The 25,132-nt window shown below is 45.8% G+C and overlaps 1 protein-coding gene across 4 annotated transcripts in view; it reads left to right on the top strand.

The window, feature by feature from the left end:
- The window catches only part of kdm6ba (lysine (K)-specific demethylase 6B, a), a 76,537-nt gene that overhangs the window by 7,417 nt on the left and 43,988 nt on the right, over positions 1 to 25,132 (top strand). Inside the window, exon 1 of one of the 4 annotated variants that reach the window (XM_079579558.1) lies at positions 19,493 to 19,995. The exons of 2 other annotated variants lie outside the window; for them this stretch is intronic. The gene's annotated coding sequence lies outside the window, so the exon portion shown is untranslated. Of the gene's footprint in view, positions 1 to 19,492; positions 19,996 to 25,132 lie in introns of those variants that run through there. One more of the 4 variants, XM_079579554.1, reaches the window with a different exon arrangement.

Raw genomic sequence — 25,132 nt, 5'->3', positions numbered from 1 at the left:
TCGCTGGTAAACCTGCGTTTTACGACAGAACCACTTTGCTACGAAACCTTTTACTGTTGGATCACATCATCAGACTCTGAGTGAAGGCCTCGTCGAGGGCTGAACGATATTGAAGTGACTTGCGATATGCGATACGGCTGTGCATATCGCGATAACGATATTATTACGATATTTCACCAAACACGATATGTTCCATTTTTTTCAGCAAATTGTGTCAAAAGAAGACTTAAAAAACACCCAATCCGGACCAAAACAAGGGTAGAATTTAACCTCTTAACTCCCGCCTGAACCGAGAGGATCTTTTTCCTCACGTTAAAAAATGATGGATTTTTTTCCATCATTTTTTTGTTGGGTATTCAACTCATTTTAGTAACTTTTTTGTCTTTTTTTTTTGGTCATTTTTTTGTCAAATTTTGGTCATTTTTTTTGGTCAAATTTTAATCACATTTTTGTCATTTTTTTGTCACATTTTTGTCATTTTTTCGTCAATTTTTTAGCAATTTTTTGTCATGTTTTCGTCACATTTTGTCACATTTTTGTCAAATTTCCATCAGTGTTTTTGTCTCAGTTTTGTTGCTTTTTCACAGCTTTTTTTCCAGAAGCTTTTGGCCTGGGGTAAAGCCAAACTGGAGAAAATGTGCTCAGTTCAGGTAGGATTTAACAAAGGGGTTAACAAAGCTAGTAAATGTTGAACTAAAACTGAACTTTTACACATGACTTCGATGCATGAGTTTGCAAAAAAAAAAAATGGGTGGATCTTGTTGCGATATATTGTGGCTTCTCGCGATACAGGTATTGCATCAGCTAATATCGCGATACGATATTTTTTGCGATATATTGTGCAGCCCTAGCCTCGTCCTCTTTGACCTGTCGTAGCTGAAGCATTGGGGATACTTTGCTTGACAGGTTTTTATCAAGTAGAGCTACAAACATATAATCCACGCATGCTTATCCTCGGGCTGAACGATTTATCGCGTTTACAGTTTTATCGATATTACGTAGGGTGATTTTCAAATCGCAGCCATGGCCGTCGTCATGGGATGTGACTGGAGCGACGAGAGGCTGCGATAGATCGTACACCAGTGGTTTGATTTCTCTCTCCGTCATTTTCACAGACAGGGTTGTAAAAAAATCCATCTTGAGCTGTTTTTAGTTGTCCTTAGTTCATCCCTCATTATATGCATTTTTTATGCACTCTCTCGCTTCCCATGAAAAGATCGAAAGATTTCAACATTTCTCAAAGTTTTAAAACGGTTAAAATTGGTCCATGGACGGCTGAGAAACATGCTGTTAAAGTCTTCAATCCGAGAACCAGGTTCAATCGATAACGCGCAGTGTTTCAAAACGTGTCAGCCATGTTGTCCGTCCAGAGAGGAGGAGGAGGAGAGGAGGAGGAGGAGAGGAGGAGAGGAGGAGGAGGAGAGGAGGAGGACAGGAGGAGGACAGGAGGAGGACAGGAGGAGGACAGGAGGAGGACAGGAGGAGGACAGGAGGAGGAGAGAGGAGTTAATCAGAAAGGAGAGTGTTTCATAAAACCCCCGATATTTGCGTTTCTAGAAAAAAATCTGTGATTTTGATCTAAGCTTAGATTTCTCAGGAACCGAGGCACGTAGAATGTTTTGACCTACGGAGAGCTTAGAGTCTCATCTTTGAAACGAGCCATAGCATGTGTCCATAGCTATAACACACAATATCCTGTGGTGCTACAAATATCATGAAAAATGGTCTGGATTGTTGGCACTCAACAGCTAAATCTCCAAAACAGCGCGGCTTCAGTGTGTTAAGTTATACTTTATCAATGGTTCTCTACATTTGACCCATCTTCAATGCCGCTGGGCCGACCTGCAGGAGCAGCGGGCAGCCAGCGCTCAGGGACCATCTGGTGGAGGATTCATCTATTGCACATGTTTTTAGTGGTAGAGGCTATGCAGACACGAGGAGAGCGTGCAAACTCACACAGAAAGGGCCCGTCCAGGTGGGAATGGAACCCGAGACCTTCTAGCTGCTGTGCCACCGTGCCGCCCAAGAGAAGGTGCATCATCTGCTCGTCAATATAAGGCTCATATTTCACTTTAACAAATACAAAGAGGAGCTTATTATTTGCAGTTCCTCAATTTGAACTTTGTGTTTAAGAAACGGCGCGGGTGAACTGTTCGCCACAAACAGCTGGACTTCACATCCGGTGTCCTCTTTCCTCCATGGTGCACCACGCCTCCTTCTCTCTCCTCTCTCTGCTCTTCGTGTTTATCCACGTCAATGCTCTCAGCTCTGATGTGAGCGTGCATCATGGAATCATCGCAGCAGTGAAAGGATCAAGAAGCTTCAGTGCAAAATGAAAAGTGAAACCAGCGGCGCTCCACAGTGATGTAGCTGCTTTAGGGAGAGCCCAGAGGCCGCACGACTTTCTTTATGGCGCAATTTGTAATCTGTCAATATGACGGACGGTAGGGTGTCCCAAAATTTTTTTGAGACTCAATAGCTGTATGGGTGGTTATCATGGGGCCTGTCAGCAGTGAAACCTACCAGAAACTCTGAAAACTGTTGATCCTGGGGCGTCATAGAGGCCGCTGGGTCACTGGAAGGTCAAAAACATACACTTAAAATGTTGCATAATGCACCTTTTAAGGAAAAGAAAATGAAATCACAATGTTGATTGTAAAAGGGTTCAGCCCTGGAGTGCAGCTTTAAACGCATGTCTAAGTGACTCCTCGTTGTGTCGTTGCTCCGTGTAGAAGAGCATGTGGGTCTAGTTATACAGGGCAGTTGAAAGTAGGCTGTGTACAGCTCTGTACAGAGTACAGTGGGCGCCCCTAAGGAGCTGCAGTCCTCGCTCCAATATCCGTCGGAACTGCTGACATCACTTAAGTTTCGAGTACGATGACCCTCAGTTGGATTTCCTCATTGTTTATGTTGGCATAGTGACTGTTGAAATAGATTCCTCTCCTTCCGGTCTCCAACGCCTTCCATCCTGTCTCCCCCTCTTTCCTGTCTCCTCTCTCATCCCACACACCTGCTCTCCCTCTCAGGCCCCTCCCTCCGGTGTCCCCCACCTGCTCCTGACCACGGAGGAGCCAATGCACTGGGTTTTGTGAAGACGTTCTAAAAACGTTTATACTTTAAAAACAGAATTCTGGTTCCGATTAGGGCCTGACCGATATGGATTTTTGGGGTCCGATACCGATACTGTTGTGAAGGGCCTGGCCGATAGCTGATATATTGGTCGATATTTTAAGCAGTTTCATTTTGTAATCTCCCAAATAGCCTGTTGTTAAACATTTATTATTATTATAGTAAAGGTTTCAATCATAGAAATATATCTATCAGAGGTTGACCAATGTGGGTTTTACTAAAGCCGATAAAGTCGATATCCACTGCTAATATTTATGGCCATGTTTTTTTTAAATGTCTCGTATATTCTCCTGTGTATGAAGCTTCTAAACGTGTTGAACTGTGACAGCAGGGGGCGCTGTATATTCATTCATTCATCGGTCGGGATATTTTATGAGAATGTTCCAGCATGGTATGTCCCATTTGCCTGGAAACCGTGGTGGTCGTGGCATCAACTGCATTTCCACAGCGGTGCATACGCAAGCTAACAGGAAGCAGAGTCAACCAATCAGTGAAGGGCGGGGCCGTTGTTATTAGCGGTTTGGCTTTAATATTCGCACAGGATTATGAATCATGAAACTCACCTACTGTCCATATATTTGAGAACGAGATGATGCATCTCATGGGGCTGATCCTCCAAATATGTCCATAAATAAATCAATAAATATATTTTGGTGGACCCATGGGGTTTCCTCTGGCCGATGCAGATATTTTTGGCAGATTTTCCAAATGTCTGGTCTATAATCGTGTAACACATAAAAACCTGCCACTCCAGCAGTGGCCGATTTTATTTCCTTATTTTGGTGATCCCAACGTAGTTTCTGTCCCAGCTCTGATTAGCTGCTGTTAGCATTAGCATGCTGTTGCTAGCCGCTGCATTTTGTGCAGTGATCAGAAATACAATTGCAGAGGTTAAAACTAACTCTGGGACTGAATTCTCCAGGTTCTGAGCTTCATGCAGCATGTCCGCATTGATGGAGGTTTTGTAAAACTTGTATTTAACAATAATTTAACCTCTCCCACATGTCATATAGCTCCAAAAAAGCTCACGATAGAAGCTACCAAGCTCTTCCACGTGTTCCCTATTTAAATAAAGTTACGTGAAGTGTTTTCATGCGAAGTATATTTACACAGAAATGTAACATGTCGATTTTAAAAGCAAATAAAAAGGGGAACTATATTGTGAGGCGTAATGATACAGGAGCAAAACGTCCGCGCAGTAACTCCTAAAGACTTCCCCCGCTCACTTCCGTCAGTAGAAGCTGCGTGACTTGTACAGCAGCAGCAGAGAACAGTTGAAGAAGCGTGGATAACTTGTGAACAAAGCCTTTTACGTGCATGGTGCCGGGCTGTGATAACAAGCAGAAAGTATATAGTGTAGTAATGTTTCACAGATTTCCAACTCACCCCGGACGACGACACAGGACTCAGGACCTCGACCATGAGGTAGGAATGCGAGAGCACTTTCCCAAAATATATTTTCTGCTTGTTGTAAAAGGCTCTGTACAAGTCACGCAGCTTCTATTGACGGAAGTGAGCGGGGGAAGTCTTTAGGAGTTACTGCGCGGACGTTGTGCTCCTGTATCATTACGCCTCACAATATAGTTCCCCTTTTTATCTGCTTATAAAATCGACATGTTACATTTCTGTGTAAATATACTTCGCATGAAAACACTTCACGTAACTTTATTTAAATAGGGAACGCGTGGAAGAGCTTGGTAGCTTCTATCGTGAGCTTTTTTGGAGCTATGTGACATGTGGGAGAGGCAGAGCGCACGGACAAAGACCAGACGGGGATATATTAACTTGACTACGGTTAGGTAAGAACATATCTCGGTATGTAAAAACGGTGGCCTATTCCTTTAAAGCCTTTTTATTTTTTACAAACAGTGAATGTTTACAAAGCATTTTAAATACAGAAACTAAAAGTATCAGTTGTTTCCTTTCAGTAGGTCAATAATTGGGACTAATTGTAAAATCGTAATATTTCCTCTCTCAATAATCGTGGCTCAATAATCCTGAATGAAGCCAGCTGGATTTCCAAAGCAAACGCTGCTGTTTGAAAGTGAAGCTCTGACTTCACGTCTCCATCCGGCCCGTTCCCTTTAGAGCAGCAGCGTATCTTTCTATTGTTCTCTCCCAGTAAACCAGCAGCTAACTGTATTACAGGCTCTGTGCACGTGGACGTGCACGTCCAGGGCTGTGGCTGTAACTCAATCACAGGCACATGAGACTGTGCAGCACAGCATTCTCCTGAACATGACACACACCAGGCTCCCAGGGCAGGATCCTCACATAGTACTTGTACTGCATACTCGTGTATACCAGGCTCCCAGGGCAGGATCTTCACATAGTACTTGTACTGCATACTCGTGTATACCAGGCTCCCAGGGCAGGATCTTCACATAGTACTTGTACTGCATACTCGTGTATACCAGGCTCCCAGGGCAGGATCTTCACATAGTACTTGTACTGCATACTCGTGTATACCAGGCTCCCAGGGCAGGATCTTCACATAGTACTTGTACTGCATACTCGTGTATACCACACTGTTACTGGACTAACTGATCTGCCTTTGACAAAGTAAGGCACAAAGCATTAGATGTCTTTGAAAATAACTGCCCTGTTCCTATTCAAACTAAATGTACTCGTAAAAGCAAAAGGTTTCCTGCGAGATTTCAGTTTTACTCCTTTGTGTCCAATTTGCTTTAGTTCATTGAAATTCTGATAATTCAATACATATTTTTGACATGATTTTTCTGACCGATATTATGATTTGTGCTTTTCGTACAGTATTCTGCATTTTTATGCAAATGAGCATAAAAACATGCTAATTTTGCAAGTATGCAGATTGAGCTGCATATACTTCAAAAACTGCTGTTAAACATCATGGTACTCTCACTCTCTCCTGATTCAGCTTCATAAAGCGCTCTCTGAATCACACGCTGCTTGTTTTTATAAAGATCTGCCTCATATTTATGTCAAAAACCGTCTGTAAAGATGTTCAAATCTGACACATCCAAATACAACAGGCTTCCGTAGGGCTTTAAAGGGGCTAGATGCAAGTTTGCCATTTTATACTCACTACTGCCACCTCAGGTCATACGTGTAACTGCACCTTCTATATTAAGATCATATATGACGGCACTTCAGACCCGAAGTAACACCTTTCTGAGTGACAGTGCAGGATTTTAGAGGCAGTTGTGGTGAACAGGTCTGAGCTCATTCTACACATTAGGTCCTGGTGGAACATGTAGGGGAGGAAAATACTGAGTTTTAACATTTTTAACCTCTGTATAGTCCCTTTAAAAGGTTTTTTTTTAAGTCATTAAATTGGATTTAAAAAGATTCTATTGAATTGAAACTGGCATTAAATCTAAATTTATTTGAAAATATAGGTTTTCCATAAAGGCAGAACCCACTCCATGACTTTGCTGCAGAGATTCATCAAACACAAAAACGATGGTCTGATATTAGAGTCTTTTGCTCAAAGGTTTTCTGTTTGATTGAATGTTTATAAATCATATGGAATGAAATATGCCAAGATTTGTTTCATTAATGGCCTTAAAAATATCATATTTAAGCATTAAATGGTGTTAAAAAGCACACAGTTGTTGCCACCTGTAGAAACCTGTACAATGATCCACGCGTTCAGCGACGGTTACAGAAATGTATACATGTGTGTGTCTGTGGGATTAAAAGTATTGTATTTAGTCATTAAAATGGCATCAAAAGCATTCAATGTGATTGGCTGCTGCTTGTAGAAACCTGCTTTTAGTTTTACTTTGCTTTTATCCATTTTTTTGTAGCCTAATGCTTCTCTGTTTCATTGTCTGAATAATTAGCTCCATGCTTAGTTGTTGTTTTCTATAATAGCCCACAGTTTAACTCTTGGTTTGTTGTTGTTTTCTATAATAGCCCACTGTTGAACTTTTGCACTGGGCTGGACAGTTACAGCAAGTGGAGTCAACATTGAACTTGCGATGACGATATTCTTGTCAATGAGACGGTCATGGCGGGCTGTAAAGTGAATGGATGTAGGTCAGGGAGCCTGCAGTAGTTTAGCGGCTCACTCCAGTCTCTATGCTCCTGTTTTAAGTCTCCATGGAGACGAGATGGAGACGTCCCACTCCCAGCAGTTCATGAGAGACCACATGTTTTTGGTCAATAAAAACAGCCATAATGGATTGACACGTTGGGCAGTGTGGCTTTAAACCAGTCAGAGTACATGTACCTGACTTTTAATGAAAGTACTTTCAGTGCATATGACACATAGACACATTATTTGCTAAATAAATATCACAATGACATTAAGATTTTGAAAGGAAGTGACATACATAGAGGCAAACAATAATAAAAAGAAAAAGAACTTTATCCCCTTTCTACCAAACAACAAACGCTGAGTTATGAATATACTTTCCTACTAAATAAAAATACAACACAGGGAGGAGCAAAATGTTCAACAGCCCATAAGTACTTCAACAACGGACAACCAGGAAGCTAGCCAAGCTAACGTTAGCTTCATGCTACGTTCGCTAACGAGTGCTGTTTTTCACTTCCTGTTTAAAATATTTGTTGTTTGTTTGTTTATGCTGCTCATCTAAACTAATAAACTAAAGTAAATGATAATTATTACTTACAACAGATGTTATCCATCTACATAAAGCCTGATTTATGGAGGATTCAGCTGCTTTTATAATATGGAGACATTTTAGTTTATATATTGACATTATGGACATTAGGTGATATTTGTTTTTGGAGTATTAGGTGATGCGGTGCTCGTATCGCAGAAAAGCCACAATATACCATAACATGACTGAGGGGAGGTAAAACAGGACTTTTCTGATCTCAAAATTCCTCATTGTGTTCTATTTTTCGCCTTGTTTTGATCCTGACTTCGTCTCGTTTTGACCCAGTTTTCTGAAAAACATCCTGCTTACGCTTTACCAAAACACCCTAATATCCTTCATGCATTGCTCCAGGCTGTTCTCAAAGGCGTCCCAGTTGTTTTGTTCCTCCTAATCTTCTCCGTTTCCCTGTCCGCTTCCCTCAGCCACATGTGCGCCGGCGCTCAGCCACTGCCATCCCAGGCCCCCGCGTTGTTGCCATGGAGAGGCCGGGATTGAAAACGCTAAGCCCCGGAAAAAGTCCCGATTGGTCCGGCGGAGCTCCACGCGAGGCCGTGACGCGGGCCGCGTGCCGGCCAATGGGCTGCGAGCGGGCTGCGCTGCTGTTGCTAGGGGTGGGGGGTGGGGAGGGGGGGGGAGTCGCTTGGACCGGAGTCAGCCGGGTTTCCTCTCTCTCTCCCCCCCGTCTGCAGAATGCTCGCTCGGCCCGCTCGGCTTTGCCCCCGTTGACTCCACCCCCCCTCACACCAACCACCCCCCCACCTCCTCCTCCCTCCTCTGCGGTCTCTCCCATATTCTTGCACTGGTGCACGTGCGAAAGGGGAAAGAGCACATGCTAAAAAAAAAAAAAAAAGTCTGCTGAATATTTCATGGAAGTTGTGTGAGGCTGGGGCTGTGTCTGGGCTTCCAAAGCTTTAGGAGCTGCATTAACCAGAGCAACAGGCTCAGGAACAAGGCGGGGTTCAGTTTAACCACACCGGTTTGGCATCACAAAGAAAGTTTAGGTGCTACCGGTATCCAAAGCTGATGCTGTTAGTCCAATGACAGCATTAAAGGAAGTGACCTGCTTGTTTCAGCTCAAATAAATGATTTTCCCCATTTTTTTGTTCCTTTTATTTTTTGCCCATTTTTTTTATTTTTGCTCCAATTTTTTCTTGTTTTCTCAAATTATTTCTCAAATTTTTGCTCATTTTTATTACAAATTTTCCCCCATTTTCCCCCAATTTTTTTGTTGTTCCTTTTTATTTTTTGCCTTTTTTTTTGCTCCATTTTCTTCTTGTTTTCCCAAATTATTTCTCAAATTTTTGCTCATTTTTATTACAAATTTTCCCCCATTTTCCCCCAATTTTTTTGTTGTTCCTTTTTATTTTTTGCCTTTTTTTTTGCTCCATTTTTTTCTTGTTTTCCCAAATTATTTATCAAATTTTTGCTCATTTTTATTACAAATTTTTCCCCATTTTCCCCCCATTTTTCCCCCAATTTTTTTGTTGTTCCTTTTTATTTTTTGCCTTTTTTTTGCTCCATTTTTTTCTTGTTTTCCCAAATTATTTCTCTCATTTTTGCTCATTTTTTATTACAAATTTTTCCCCCAATTTTTTGTTCTTCCTTTTTTTTTTTTTACCCATTTTTTTCTTATTTTTGCTCCACTTTTCACTTGTTTTCCCAAAGTATTTCTCAAATTTTTGCTCATTTTTATTACTCATTTTTCCCAATTTTTCCCCCAATTTTTTTTGGTTGTTCCTTTTTATTTTTTGCTCCATTTTTTTCTTGTTTTCCCAAATTATTTCTCTAATTTTTGCTCATTTTTTATTACTAATTTTCCCCCATTTCCCCCCCATTTAAAATATTTTTTTTCCTATTTTTTGCCACAATTTCCCCCCATTTTCCCCTAAATTATTCCCCATTTTTTATACATTCCTTGACATTGGCGATGAACCCAATATTGCAAATTTGCAGATCTTCCTCACATTATCGTTTTGACAAATATTTGAGTACAGGTATCGTTCAAGTATCGACTATCGAAAACCAAGTATCGTTCAAGCTGCATTATGCAACTTCTCTGCTAAATAGAAGTTGACATTTGTGTGTATTTGACCTTGTAGTGACCCAGCGGCTGTATAAGTGGTCAGCATGGCGCCTTTACTTTCCATCACAGTGTTCTCTCGGACGCTCCGGGATCAATCGTCTGGAAGGTTTTCTCTGCTGACGAGCACTCTCACCAGACTACAAAACAATTGATCCTGGAGCGTTGTCATGAGTACATTCAGAACAATGCACCAGGGATAAAGCTCTACAATATTCTAGCATGTCGCAATATTTTTCCGCCTCCGATGTTTCGAAGTTGCCGTTCTGTGATTGTGCCGGTTTACCGTGTCTGTTCTGCCCGGACTGCAGTCGTGTCTGCTGGTGCTCTGTCCCAGTGTTGGGTTAGTTTCATTTCAGAGAGCGGCATTACATCATGGGAGCGCAGTCACACTTCCTGTTTCCTGGCACAGCTCCTCTCTTTGTTCACACACACATGCACGCCTCTCTCACATCTCCCCTCTCGCTCTCCTCCCTCTCGTTTCTCATTCCTCCTCTCTCCTCCGCTTCATTATGTCCTCCTCTCCTTTCTTTGTCTCTTTTCTCCTCTCACTTGTCCTTCCTTCTCCCCAAACTTTCTCCTCTTCTCCCTCTCTCCCTCCCTCCCTCGCTCTATCATGTTCAACAACTCTTGCCCCCTTTCTTCTCCTCTCTCTCTTTCTCTCATTTTACTCTCTCCTCCTCTCTTACCCCCATTCTCCTGTCTCTCTCACTCTTGTGACTTACGAGGTGTTAATGACACACTTTGAAAAGGTGTTTTTTGACAGATAAAATAAGGTTGTAACGAAAGCGATACTAGCATCAGATTTTATGTCGAGTTCACAGATTTTTCAGGCGTCAGTATTGGCGAGTGCTTGAATCAAAATGAATCCGTACAGTGTTTATATAAAAGGGGACCCAGAACAGCTGTTTTTCTCTAACTCTCAAAGTAGGTTCTGCTCACAGCATATACATTTCCATTACCTTTTTTGCCTTGATTTAACCTTTAAAGTGGAAGCAGAGCATTGTCGCAATTGAGCAGCTAAACTTACAGCACACAGACTTTGTTTATGAAGCATAATGAGCCATGTGGTATCAGCGACTACGATCAGATCGGTCAAAAGGTATCAGAACATCATTAGACTAAAATGAATGTGTTTCAAAATCAAAACATCTTTCGCTCTCCCTCTCCGTCTCCCTCTCTCAGACACTCTAGAGCCAGGAGTCTGGTCTGGGCCGGTGCAGAGGAGCCAGTGGAGAGCCAGTTTTCTTCTTCTGTCGGTTCCAAAATAGCTCTCTCCCAGACTCCCGCGTTACAAAAATAGATGCGCGTGCGTTGCTCCGACCGCCCTGTCCTCTCGAATAACAAAACATCGCCTGCTTTTCAGACACGCTGCTGTCAGAGCCGCTCACACACTTTTAACACCACCGAGCAGGTGATGGAAGCTGTGTTTTACACACCGTTTCATCAGGGCTTTGTTTGTAGTGCAGCAGCCTCACACTGGCACAGTTTTGTATCTGTTTTTCAGGTGGTTTGGCAGTTTAGCTTGGCCTGTAAGTCAACGTGCCATATGTGAATATAGTCATTCATATTTGATGCCAAGTATAACCTGTCCACACCCATATGTCCTACTCACCTGTCCACACCCTTATGTCCTACTCACCTGTCCACCCATATGTCCTACTCACCTGTCCACCCATATGTCCTACTCACCTGTCCACCCATATGTCCTACTCACCTGTCCACACCCACATGTCCTACTCACCTGTCCATACCCACATGTCCTACTCACCTGTCCATACCCATATGTCCTACTCACCTGTCCACACACCCACATGTCCTCCTCACCTGTCCACACACCCACATGTCCTACTAATCTGTCCACACCCATATGTCCTACTCACCTGTCCACACCCATATGTCCTACTCACCTGTCCACACCCACATGTCCTCCTCACCTGTCCACACACCCACATGTCCTACTAATCTGTCCACATCCATATGTCCTACTCACCTGTCCACACCCACATGTCCTACTCACCTGTCCACACCCATATGTCCTACTCACCTGTCCACACCCATATGTCCTACTCACCTGTCCACACACCCACATGTCCTACTCGCCTGTCCACACACCCACATGTCCTCCTCACCTGTCCACACATCCACATGTCCTACTCGCCTGTCCACACACCCACCTGTCCTACTCACTCACCTGTCCACACACCCACATGTCCTACTCGCCTGTCCACACACCCACCTGTCCTACTCACCTGTCCACACACCCACATGTCCTCCTCACCTGTCCACACACCCACCTGTCCTACTCACCTGTCCACACCCACATGTCCTACTCACCTGTCCATACCCACATGTCCTACTCACCTGTCCATACCCATATGTCCTACTCACCTGTCCACACACCCACATGTCCTCCTCACCTGTCCACACACCCACATGTCCTACTAATCTGTCCACACCCATATGTCCTACTCACCTGTCCACACCCATATGTCCTACTCACCTGTCCACACCCACATGTCCTCCTCACCTGTCCACACACCCACATGTCCTACTAATCTGTCCACATCCATATGTCCTACTCACCTGTCCACACCCACATGTCCTACTCACCTGTCCACACCCATATGTCCTACTCACCTGTCCACACCCATATGTCCTACTCACCTGTCCACACACCCACATGTCCTACTCGCCTGTCCACACACCCACATGTCCTCCTCACCTGTCCACACATCCACATGTCCTACTCGCCTGTCCACACACCCACCTGTCCTACTCACTCACCTGTCCACACACCCACCTGTCCTACTCACCTGTCCACACACCCACCTGTCCTACTCGCCTGTCCACACATCCACATGTCCTACTCGCCTGTCCACACACCCACCTGTCCTCCTCACCTGTCCACACACCCACCTGTCCTCCTCACCTGTCCACACACCCACATGTCCTACTCACCTGTCCACACATCCACATGTCCTACTCGCCTGTCCACACATCCACATGTCCTACTCACCTGTCCACACACCCACATGTCCTCCTCACCTGTCCACACACCCACATGTCCTCCTCACCTGTCCACACACCCACATGTCCTCCTCACCTGTCCACACACCCACATGTCCTACTCACCTGTCCACACATCCACATGTCCTACTCGCCTGTCCTACTCACTCACCTGTCCACACACCCACATGTCCTACTCACCTGTCCACACATCCACATGTCCTACTCGCCTGTCCTACTCACTCACCTGTCCACACACCCACATGTCCTACTCACCTGTCCACACATCCACATGTCCTACTCGCCTGTCCACACATCCACATGTCCTACTCACCTGTCCACACACCCACATGTCCTCCTCACCTGTCCACACACCCACATGTCCTCCTCACCTGTCCACACACCCACCTGTCCTACTCGCCTGTCCACACATCCACATGTCCTACTCGCCTGTCCACACACCCACCTGTCCTCCTCACCTGTCCACACACCCACCTGTCCTCCTCACCTGTCCACACACCCACATGTCCTACTCACCTGTCCACACATCCACATGTCCTACTCGCCTGTCCACACATCCACATGTCCTACTCACCTGTCCACACACCCACATGTCCTCCTCACCTGTCCACACACCCACATGTCCTCCTCACCTGTCCACACACCCACATGTCCTCCTCACCTGTCCACACACCCACATGTCCTACTCACCTGTCCACACATCCACATGTCCTACTCGCCTGTCCTACTCACTCACCTGTCCACACACCCACATGTCCTACTCACCTGTCCACACATCCACATGTCCTACTCGCCTGTCCTACTCACTCACCTGTCCACACACCCACATGTCCTACTCACCTGTCCACACATCCACATGTCCTACTCGCCTGTCCACACATCCACATGTCCTACTCACCTGTCCACACACCCACATGTCCTCCTCACCTGTCCACACACCCACATGTCCTCCTCACCTGTCCACACACCCACATGTCCTACTCACCTGTCCACACACCCACCTGTCCTACTAATCTGTCCACATGCGTGCTCCTCCTCATGTCCTCCTCATGTCCCCTCACTTGTCGTCACTGACACCCACTGCCAGGCGTGGGACTGAATGTGCGAGGCTGCTCGTTCTTACATCATGCTGCTGCAGATGCTCTCCTCATGCGTCCATGTGTCCTCTCTGTCCTCACCTCCATAGCTTGTAGAGCTGGCCGATTTTATAAACTCCCCCCCCCCCCCCCCCCCGCCCCCCCCAAAAATCTTCTTTTTCTTTTTATTTAAAAACCTTAGTTACTATCCGTTTAGATCCCCCCCCCCCCCCTTTTAAACCAAAAATCTGCTGACTGTAAATATATTATTAAAATATATTTATTGTTTTTAGTTTTTAGTGAATCAACAAACCTTAAAAAATAGTAAAGGCAATCAATGTAAAAAACTGAAGTCACTGTGGAGTGTGCAGTTGGTAACAAAGATTTTTAAACATCCAAAAACAGAAACACGTTTTCTTTTGTAAATTGTGAAACTAGACACGCTAATGCACATTATGTGTGATGTAGCTCTGTGATGAACCGAGGTGAAAAAAATGACGATCAAAAACTTGTGAACAGTCACGATCGGGACATTTTATATAGAACATTGTGTTACTTTCTCTCTTTTTTTAGTCTGAGGGGGCGTGGTGTGGCGTAGTGAACAGCTGTAAAGCCCACACTTCTCTCTGGCTCTCTGGAGCGCGTTTGACAAAGCAGAGCGACTTCACATCTTCACAGATCTCTAAATGGTCAAAATCGGTCAAATGACGGCTGAGAAACATCCTGTTAAAGTCTTTAATCCGAGAACCAGGCTGTTTAAATGCACACGGCATAAAAAGTGATCGATCTGCGGCAACACGTTCCTTGAAAATTGACTTGAAACGGAAATATTTAGGCATTTGCCTCTTCACATAACGTTAGTGGAGGAGGAGAGTGGTGGAGGAGAGTGGTGGAGGAGAGTGGTGGAGGAGAGTGGTGGAGGAGAGTGGAGGAGGAGAGTGGTGGAGGAGAGTGGTGGAGGAGAGTGGTGGAGGAGAGTGGAGGAGGAGAGTGGAGGAGGAGAGTGGAGGAGGAGAGTGGTGGAGGAGAGTGGTGGAGGAGAGTGGTGGAGGAGAGTGGAGGAGGGAGAGTGGAGGAGGGAGAGTGGAGGAGGGAGAGTGGAGGAGGAGAGTGGAGGAGGAGAGTGGAGGAGGAGAGTGGAGGAGGAGAGTGGAGGAGGAGAGTGGTGGAGGAGAGTGGAGGAGGAGAGTGGAGGAGGAGAGTGGAGGAGGAGAGTGGTGGAGGAGAGTGGTGGAGGAGAGTGGAGGAGGAGAGTGGTGGAGGAGAGTGGTGGAGGAGAGTGGTGGAGGAGAGTGGTGGAGGAGAGTGGTGGAGGAGAGTGGAGGAGGAGAGTGGTGGAGGAGAGTGGTGGAGGAGAGTGGTGGAGGAGAGTGGTGGAGGAGAGTGGAGGAGGAGAGTGGTGGAGGAGAGTGGAGGAGGAGAGTGGAGGAGGAGAGTGGTTGAGGAGAGTGGAGGAGGAGAGTGGTTGAGGAGAGTGGTGGAGGAGAGTGGTGGAGGAGAGTGGTGGAGGAGAGTGGTGGAGGAGAGTGGTGGAGGAGAGTGGAGGAGGAGAGTGGAGGAGGAGAGTGGTGGAGGAGAGTGGTGGAGGAGAGTGGAGGAGGAGAGTGGAGGAGGAGAGTGGAGGAGGAGAGTGGTGGAGGAGAGTGGAGGAGGAGAGTGGAGGAGGAGAGTGGAGGAGGAGAGTGGAGGAGGAGAGTGGTGGAGGAGAGTGGTGGAGGAGAGTGGTGGAGGAGAGTGGTGGAGGAGAGTGGTGGAGGAGAGTGGAGGAGGAGAGTGGTGGAGGAGAGTGGTGGAGGAGAGTGGTGGAGGAGAGTGGAGGAGGAGAGTGGAGGAGGAGAGTGGAGGAGGAGAGTGGAGGAGGAGAGTGGTGGAGGAGAGTGGAGGAGGAGAGTGGAGGAGGAGAGTGGTGGAGGAGAGTGGAGGAGGAGAGTGGAGGAGGAGAGTGGAGGAGGAGAGTGGAGGAGGAGAGTGGTGGAGGAGAGTGGTGGAGGAGAGTGGTGGAGGAGAGTGGTGGAGGAGAGTGGTGGAGGAGAGTGGAGGAGGAGAGTGGTGGAGGAGAGTGGTGGAGGAGAGTGGTGGAGGAGAGTGGTGGAGGAGAGTGGAGGAGGAGAGTGGAGGAGGAGAGTGGTGGAGGAGAGTGGTGGAGGAGAGTGGAGGAGGAGAGTGGAGGAGGAGAGTGGAGGAGGAGAGTGGTGGAGGAGAGTGGAGGAGGAGAGTGGAGGAGGAGAGTGGAGGAGGAGAGTGGAGGAGGAGAGTGGAGGAGGAGAGTGGAGGAGGAGAGTGGAGGAGGAGAGTGGTGGAGGAGAGTGGTGGAGGAGAGTGGAGGAGGAGAGTGGAGGAGGAGAGTGGAGGAGGAGAGTGGAGGAGGAGAGTGGTGGAGGAGAGTGGAGGAGGAGAGTGGAGGAGGAGAGTGGAGGAGGAGAGTGGAGGAGGAGAGTGGTGGAGGAGAGTGGTGGAGGAGAGTGGTGGAGGAGAGTGGTGGAGGAGAGTGGAGGAGGAGAGTGGTGGAGGAGAGTGGTGGAGGAGAGTGGTGGAGGAGAGTGGAGGAGGAGAGTGGAGGAGGAGAGTGGAGGAGGAGAGTGGAGGAGGAGAGTGGTGGAGGAGAGTGGAGGAGGAGAGTGGAGGAGGAGAGTGGTGGAGGAGAGTGGAGGAGGAGAGTGGAGGAGGAGAGTGGAGGAGGAGAGTGGAGGAGGAGAGTGGTGGAGGAGAGTGGTGGAGGAGAGTGGTGGAGGAGAGTGGTGGAGGAGAGTGGTGGAGGAGAGTGGAGGAGGAGAGTGGTGGAGGAGAGTGGTGGAGGAGAGTGGTGGAGGAGAGTGGTGGAGGAGAGTGGAGGAGGAGAGTGGAGGAGGAGAGTGGTGGAGGAGAGTGGTGGAGGAGAGTGGAGGAGGAGAGTGGAGGAGGAGAGTGGAGGAGGAGAGTGGTGGAGGAGAGTGGAGGAGGAGAGTGGAGGAGGAGAGTGGAGGAGGAGAGTGGAGGAGGAGAGTGGTGGAGGAGAGTGGTGGAGGAGAGTGGTGGAGGAGAGTGGTGGAGGAGAGTGGTGGAGGAGAGTGGAGGAGGAGAGTGGTGGAGGAGAGTGGTGGAGGAGAGTGGTGGAGGAGAGTGGAGGAGGAGAGTGGAGGAGGAGAGTGGAGGAGGAGAGTGGAGGAGGAGAGTGGTGGAGGAGAGTGGAGGAGGAGAGTGGAGGAGGAGAGTGGAGGAGGAGAGTGGTGGAGGAGAGTGGAGGAGGAGAGTGGAGGAGGAGAGTGGTCACTACTCACTACTGCCACCTCAGGCCTTACTTGTAACTGCACCTTCTATATTAAGCTCGTGCATGACGGCACTTCAGACCCGAAATAACACCTTTTTGAGTGACAGTGCAGGATTTTAGAGGCAGTTGTGGTGAACAGGTCTGAGCTCATTCTACACATTAGGACATAGTGGAACATGTAGGGGGAGGAAAATACATCATTTATATCTAGTAGTAACATTTTTAAACTGTTTAAACTGTATAGTCCCTTTTTTAATACTGTATATTCTTTTGGTCGGGACAGTGCATGTTAATGAACATACATGCACGAACATACATGAACGTCTCATGCATGTAAATGTGCCACACTGGATTGTAGCCTTGGGCTAATTTCCATCTGTCGTCCCCATGCGCACTCTAACACACTCTCATTCATCCTGGCCTATTGTACATGTTTTTAGTGGTAGAGGAAACCAGAGTACCCGGAGGAAACCTACACAGACACGGGGAGAACATGCAAACACAGAAATTCCCCGTCCAGGTGGGAATCGAAACCGGGACCTGCCGGCTTGCTGTTAAGCACGAGCGCTAACCGCTAACCTCCTTCTTTAAGGTTAGGGTGACTTTGTGTTCAGTCTTGTGATTTTTCTTATATTTACAGTATTTCGATTTTTCTCATGATGTCCAGCACTAATGTCTGTGTCCGCAATTTGATTTCTTCATAGTGACATTGTGTCCTTGGGCTGGACACTGGAGGGGACAGGATCCTTGTCCCCTCCAGTGTCTGAGATGTGAGTGAATTCAATCCAAAGGCATTATGAAGGTGTAGTGCTCCGGGTGTTGTGCCCCAGGCAGGAGACGGCTGTGTTCAACTGATGATGAAGTCTCTTGAGGGAACTTGCCAGAATGCTGTACGTGGTCGAGTGCTGAATGATATAAGCTCTGCTTGCTGGTTTTTTAACGGACAGGCAGACTGCAGATCTAGGTCGAGATGTGGCTAAATGATATTGGAATATTGTAGTATTTCTAAATTTAGCCAGGCGCACTGTAACTGTATGAAATGTGGCCCAGATGGTGAAGGTTCTTATCTTTTAGAAGAAGTCAGGGGAATATTACCCGCCTTGAGGCACGTATAGGCGTTCTTTACACCACTGCTTTAGTTCTCCTATAGGTGTGTGCTCCTCATGCACGCGTTTCTCCCCCTGAAGGTCAAATCCATACGTGCTGTCGGCCTTCCATGGAGCTCCTGATGAAAGGAACCTGAGATCTAGAGACTACACCAATCCCATCTGTTTGACAGGCAGCGAGAGAGAGAGGGAGGGAGGGAGGGAGGTGTGCTAGACGAATGAGAACCAGGCCAGATCAGGCTGTCTGTGGAGAAACCTGCTTGCCGGAGCAGCTGCAGATCCAGGACCGCTGTAGATTTAGGACCCTCGCTTTCTAAGACGACATCCTCTATCTGGATGAATGTTTTTGAATTGCAACGAGATCTGTATCGGAAAGCACTCAAACCTGAAAACTGACCTCCTGTCCATAATCCTCTTAACTTAAAGATGCATTATGGGACTTTTTACGTGAAATGAAAAAAATATATATTTGTGCGTATTTGACCTTTCAGGAACCCAGTGGTTAGCATGGCGCCTTCACTTCTAATAATGTATGATGACCCAGGATTCATTGTTTGTGAGTTTGTGAGTTTTTTCTGTGGACGGAGCCTCTTGCCTGGATACCCACAAGACAAATGATCCTGAAGGGTTTTAGAGGCCACAGTGATGACGTAAAGGAGCCATGTGTTGCTTTTCTGCATAAAAAGTTCCATAATGCACCTTTATTTCCATTTCTATTTCTATTTCTATTTCAGCAAGGACGTAAACCATAATCTTTATATTGAGTAAACTGTTGAAATGAAGTTCCATTTGAGGTTATGCTAGTCTATATGGACAATGTTTGCTGCAATAACTTCCAATTCCTTATTTTTATTGCAATGTTGCATTCATAACATTTTAATCCAGAATTCCATGAAGGGAGTCATTTATTGCCCGTCAAAAACAGACCTGGAATGCTGAGGTTTTTAAACATGTAGAATGTGTGCACTTTATAATACAGAATGTGTTTTCAATGCTAACTGGATTGAAGTGATGAAAAACGAGGGTCACAAATGCACTGCGGTCCTGAATCTGCAGCTGCTCCGGTCTGCACATTCATAATAATGTGTAGAAAGCAGGGGGGGGGAGTGGTGGTGGTTGTGGGTGGGTGGATGTGGGGGGTGCTAGGGGGAGGGGCTGTTTAGAGAAAGGCAGGAGTGAAAAAAGGGCTGGGGGTTGGGCTCTGAGCTGCGAGAGAGTGTTTGCACTGTTCCTTTGCCTTCTTTGTTTGATATGAGTGAGAAAAACGACAAAGCTATAGTGTCTTAGAAGGAGATCCGCAACACAACATTCCTTTCATGACGTTTGCGGCGCAGAGGATAACCAGGGGCTTTTGTTGACACGGAGGAGGACCCGGTGCCGTTTTGTCAAGACGAGCAAGTGAGACAAAGAGCACTTCTCCTGGATTGCCTTCATTAAGTGGTTCAGTTTCCAGCTTCAAAAGGACTACCGGGACTTTTCGGAGGTCTCCCTCCCGGCTGTCCACGCTTTCAACGCCGGTGTCATGGACGGGAGCAGCGGGTTTTATCCTGGAAAGCGGCGTTAGGTTCCTCCGAGTGAGCCGGGTTGGTGGGGGCCGACCGCACTTTAAAGGGACAACGGTGTACACAAAGCTGGGAAGAGAGAGAAATCTGCTGAGCTGGCTGCTGGCTCCCCGACGGCGACACGGCAAGGCTGTCCGCTCACTCCGGTGAAGTCGGTAAGGGGCTCTCCGGCTGCTTCGGCCGGTCTCGGGTTCTGGTCATGAAAAGTAAAAGTTGCCATTGCTTGTCGGTGGTGTGCTGGTGAATATGCACAGGGGCTAGGCTAATGCTAACAGCTAAACACTGGGGAAACACAAAGGGAGTCTGTGTGTTGCAGCTGGGGACTGGGCTTTTGATGGGATTGTGGCAATGGTTCGGCACAAAAGTCAGTGTGTGAAGACTGAAGGGGGTCACCAGTTCTGACAACCCAGGGTCAGATCAACAAATATTAATACAATTTCCTAACCATGCTCTGAACAAGGCTGAAAGCACCAGTAACTGTTCCATGTTTGACAGACCAAAGCTTTAACACTACAATCAAATGTTTTACGATTATCATACAATTTTATCGTCCAATATCAGGCTTTAGTCTGACTTTTTAAATGTTTTGTAACTAAAATCATGTTTGCTGGAAATGAAGCGCCGAATTGTAAGCGCATTGTAAATGCCTGAACTCATCCTTTGTCGACACGTTTCAGTGAAACAGCTTAAATAATGCTATAAACAAGTTCCGATCTGCCAGCTATACAAGGCACGAGCCGTGGTAGAGGCAATTTGAGTGCTGACATGGCCAGAATGAACCCAGCGAAGGCGCTCGGGCTTTAAAGATACAGAAAATCACCAGCTCATGACATCATTAGGTGGGGGCAGGTGTTTTAAGCTCGAGTTTTCTTCCCATAGAAAATCACTTGATAGTAACTGCACCTTATTTAGCCTTAATAAATGATTAATTAACACTCAATTCATCATGGACGGTTCATTAGTTAACACTTAATTACTACTTAACTACTACAGTTATTGCCTGACTCATAGTGAATAGTTCACATACTTCACTGATTCATTGTCAATTAGTTATTACGTGTTAATCACACTTAACTAATGAATTGTTCATGATTAATTAAGTGCTAACTCATCATTTAATAAGGCTCAATAAGGTGTCATTATTATAAAGTGTTACCAAAATATTATGTTAATACAACAGCTGTTAAAGTCTGTAAAATAAGTCCAACTTAAAGTGGATTAATAAATATTGAGCACATTTAAACTCTCCAATACACTTATTTCAACTTTTAGCTACATTTTGTTTTTTTGCAGTGGATATGTTGTTGGTTTTGATCATGTTTTGCGCTCCTATCAATGTTAACTGGAAGTTGGATTTCCACTCCTTTTTTTCCTCCTTATATTCTCATAATATTTATAAACGAACACAATTAACAGAGGTTTTGTATGTACATTTTTCATGATATTATCAAGTCATATGAATCAAGATGTCCAAATACCTTTAAGCAGAAGTCATAAACATAAACTCTCCTAAGCATTACAAGAACGCCTCAAAACAGGTCAAAGTGTGTGTTAATTACAATGTGTCACAATATACAGAATACCAGGAAATGTAAAATGTTATTACACCCTCTGTGACATATTTACGTATCGGTGTATGCCAATGTAGAGTTATTCAACTTTTATTAATTTATTTTATCTCGAGTGCTCTATCCTGCTGCTCCCTTTACTCGTCCCATTAAATTCAGTTCAATAATTCATGGTCTTCCTCCCAGTTTCCCAGTTTCTGCCCCCACTGCTGGCTCTAATCTAATGCATACTGGCTCCATCTCCTCCGGCGCTGGGGCCGGCTGCGGCTCCGGCGTCGGTGCTACCGTGAGCCGCGATGTTGTCAGCTGTATTGTGTCGCTGCGTGAGAAAGCCTGCACTTGTGCCGGAGTGTGCCCTGAGCTCATGCTGGCGTCCGGACATGACTTTGTGTTCTAATTACACCCCCACCCCCCCCCACGCTTCTGTCCGCACTGCAAAAAAGACAGAGTTTATATAGGACTAGCAATCAGAGTTGTCATTATTGTAATATCTTTATCACAAGACCCCACAATGTAACATAAAAGGTCTGACTTACACACTGTTTGGCCTCAGACAGAAACACAGAATCACAGAAAGATTTTTTATTCTTGATTTTCCTCATTTAGATCAATTGTGGGGCTTGGGTTTAATTTTAAGTCTGGTTGTGACCACATTTAATGAAATAACACACGGCATATGGTGGTGCAGCGGTTACTGCTTAGGTTTCACTCGGTACTCCGGTTTCCCCAACCACTAAAAACATGTACAATAAGCCGGCATGAATGAAACTGTCTGAGAGTGATGGTACAGCATACTGGTATTGGAAAAAATAAAGTATCGAAAGCAGGTACGGAAAAAACACAATTTCTCCCAATTATTTCCCCATTTTTGCCCAATTTTTTCTTATTTTTATATCCCAATGTTTGCCCATTTTCACGCATGGTAGGAATTTTTTGCCCCAATTTAATTTTTTTTTATTTCTCAACATTTCCCTCATTTTTGCTTGTTTAAATTGTTTTTTTGTTTTTTTTTCTATTATTGGTGGTGGTGGGAGAATGGCCCTCTGGCTACATCAGTAGAATAATCGCTACAGAGCTGTAACACTGGTAACACAGGCTGGATAGGCACAAAGTGAGGCCTGGGACCCTATAGGTGGGGCTTAAGACCCCCAAAGCTTGTCTACAGTTAACAAAAATAAAAATAAAAAAAATATTTATGAAAGGAAAAATGTATTTATTGTCTATAATGTACAACTTTAAAGCGGTGCGTAGCCTATAATCGTTGCTAGCTGTTGCTTTTTATGTGATTTTATCTGTAAAGTTACTTTAAATTGGGTGAATTATTATTTTTAGGCGGGCCATGTGAGAATCTTGGAGTCTTAAGGGGCTGAGTCCAGGATGTGCTGGACTTTGGGAGTGGCTGTTATAGCTACACTCACATCAGTTCTGCAGACATTAAAACCCCTAAAAATCAAAGCATGTACATTTGTGTTTCCTTCATGTAGTCTTTAGAGTGGAAGCAGAACAGAGGTAGAATTGTGACTACTCTGAGCCGGAGCCTAAGTATCGGCCGGATTGGATTGATTAATTGAAATTGTAATATTGAAGACAATAATTAAATATTGAAATGACTGATCTAACACAAAGGTAAACTCCCCTTTAGACATGTATAAAACTGAGCTGATTTGATCCTTCTATTGGAGCTGTGCACGGCTGATTTTAGAGTGCAGTCAAACATTCCTGAATGAAAGGCGGTCCCGGCGTACTGTAAGCTGATCTACTGTACGAGCGTGCACGTGAGCTGGGTGTGCACATGCGCAGTCCTCCCACACTCCCCCGCCCCTCCTCCCCCCGGGGCCACTCTTTCTTCTCTCTCTCTGTTCTGCAGTAATGCTACAGTGGAGGAGCGGCCTCTGCTGCTCTCTCTGGAGCAGATCCGGTTCAGCCCGGGTCTGCGTGCACGTTCAGGACACTCTGTCCTGCACCGGCTTTCATGTCCTCAGTATTACACTCGCCTCCAAATTGACACTACATTTGATTTGAATGATCACAATTAACAAATGACCAAGATTCATTTCTGGTCATGTGTGTCCTTGTGTCTCCTGTCTGCGAAAAACATGTACAGTAGGATCCACTATTTCTTCATTCCAGTGGGACGTCCCCGGTTAAATAAAAGTCAAATATTGAAAGGACAGCCCTCGCAGTACAGTATATTTCTAACCTGGTAACCTGTGCCGGCTCCCACTGCCCCGGACTGGCCCCAGCTTTTCTCCAGTGCGAGATCAGTAAAGTCTGATCTTTTCTTGCAAACAAGATGTTACAGATTGATTATGAATTATATCTTTTAATAATTATAATGGCAATGTGACAAACAAGGATCCCTGGACTTTTTCCCTTGGGTTAACGACAGGATATAGGTTGCATTAATATAGAAAAATCGGCCACTCCCATCAGTGGCCGATTTTATTTTATTAGGCTACTTTAGATGATCCAATCATAGTTTACGTCCCAGCCTTGAGTAGTTGGTGTTAGCATTAGCATGCTGTTGCTAGCTGCAGCATTTTTGCAGTGATCAAAAATACGCTGCGGAGGTTAAAACTCACTTAGCAAATTGAATTCTCCGGGCTCGGAGCTTCGGAGCTTGGGAGTGACAGCATGCCCATATTCACTTAGATGTAGTCAGTGAAAGTTGTGTTTGTACAACGGTGAGAGCCAACACGGGTATTGTTTTTGACTTTTTCCAGTATTGGCTCCTATATCCGGATCTGAGATATCAGTGCCTGCCTAACCTCAACCTTATTGCATTAAAGGCCTGCAGCCTGTAATTCTCCAATAGAACCCTCCCTTAGTACATTACTATCTGAAACTGAAACACTTCCCTCAGCGCCCTCAGATCAAATGAAGGGTAGAGCCTGCCCCCTCCCTGTCTGGGGCAGCCCTCTCATGTGCAGCAGGAGAGGAAGAGGAGGGGGGGGAGGCTGCCGCGGGGGAGGGGCGGAGGTGGAGGTGACTGAGGCTGCCTGGCTCTCAGCAAACAGCCACATCATAGCTGCAGCCTGCAGGCTCTGCAGGCTCTGAGCGCTGTCCTGGGTCAGACCCAGGCTACAGTTTGACCTCGGATACTTTCTCTTAATCAGGTTTTATTCCCGTTGTCTTTGGAAAGGTACTATATTGTATATTTGTCCGGAATGGAGCAATGTGTGATCGTATTAAATAAAAGTGCGTTCTTGTAGTGATTGTGCTGCTTGTCATCAGGAAAGTCACGGGTCTAATATGGCGTGCGATTGGCTCCTCCCATCTGTGGACATGCAAAAAGGATTTCTGTGAAAGTGAAAATGCTTAGGTTTGGTCAGAAATGTCAAGACGCAGATGGTGGTAAAGCGAGTGCAGATGGAGAGGCTGAGGAAGCTGACGGTTCTGCTGCTGCAGTGGACGGCAGTCATGGTTCAATGTGTTTCTGGTCACTCTTTTGGTCACTCTCGATAGTTGACCCAAAATGTTTTGTATCATCTGAGAAATATCTCTAATGTTAGGAGAAAATGTTCTTTCTTAGTTCTTTGTTACTTTCCTACTTATCTACTTGCTTGTGTACTTATTTACTTACCTACTTACTGGGTCAGGGTCCTCTGCATGAGACCCATCCTTTGATGCCGCTGGGGCAGCGCCCGGGGGCCCATCTGTAGATGTGGAGCCAGCTAGTGGTCAGTCACAACTCCTTACGTACTTATGTACTTACTTACTTACT

The sequence above is a fragment of the Gobius niger genome (genome assembly GCF_951799975.1).
Source record: "Gobius niger genome assembly, chromosome: 21".
NCBI lineage: Eukaryota > Metazoa > Chordata > Actinopteri > Gobiiformes > Gobiidae > Gobius > Gobius niger.
This window is presented reverse-complemented; position numbering and strand designations above follow the sequence as displayed.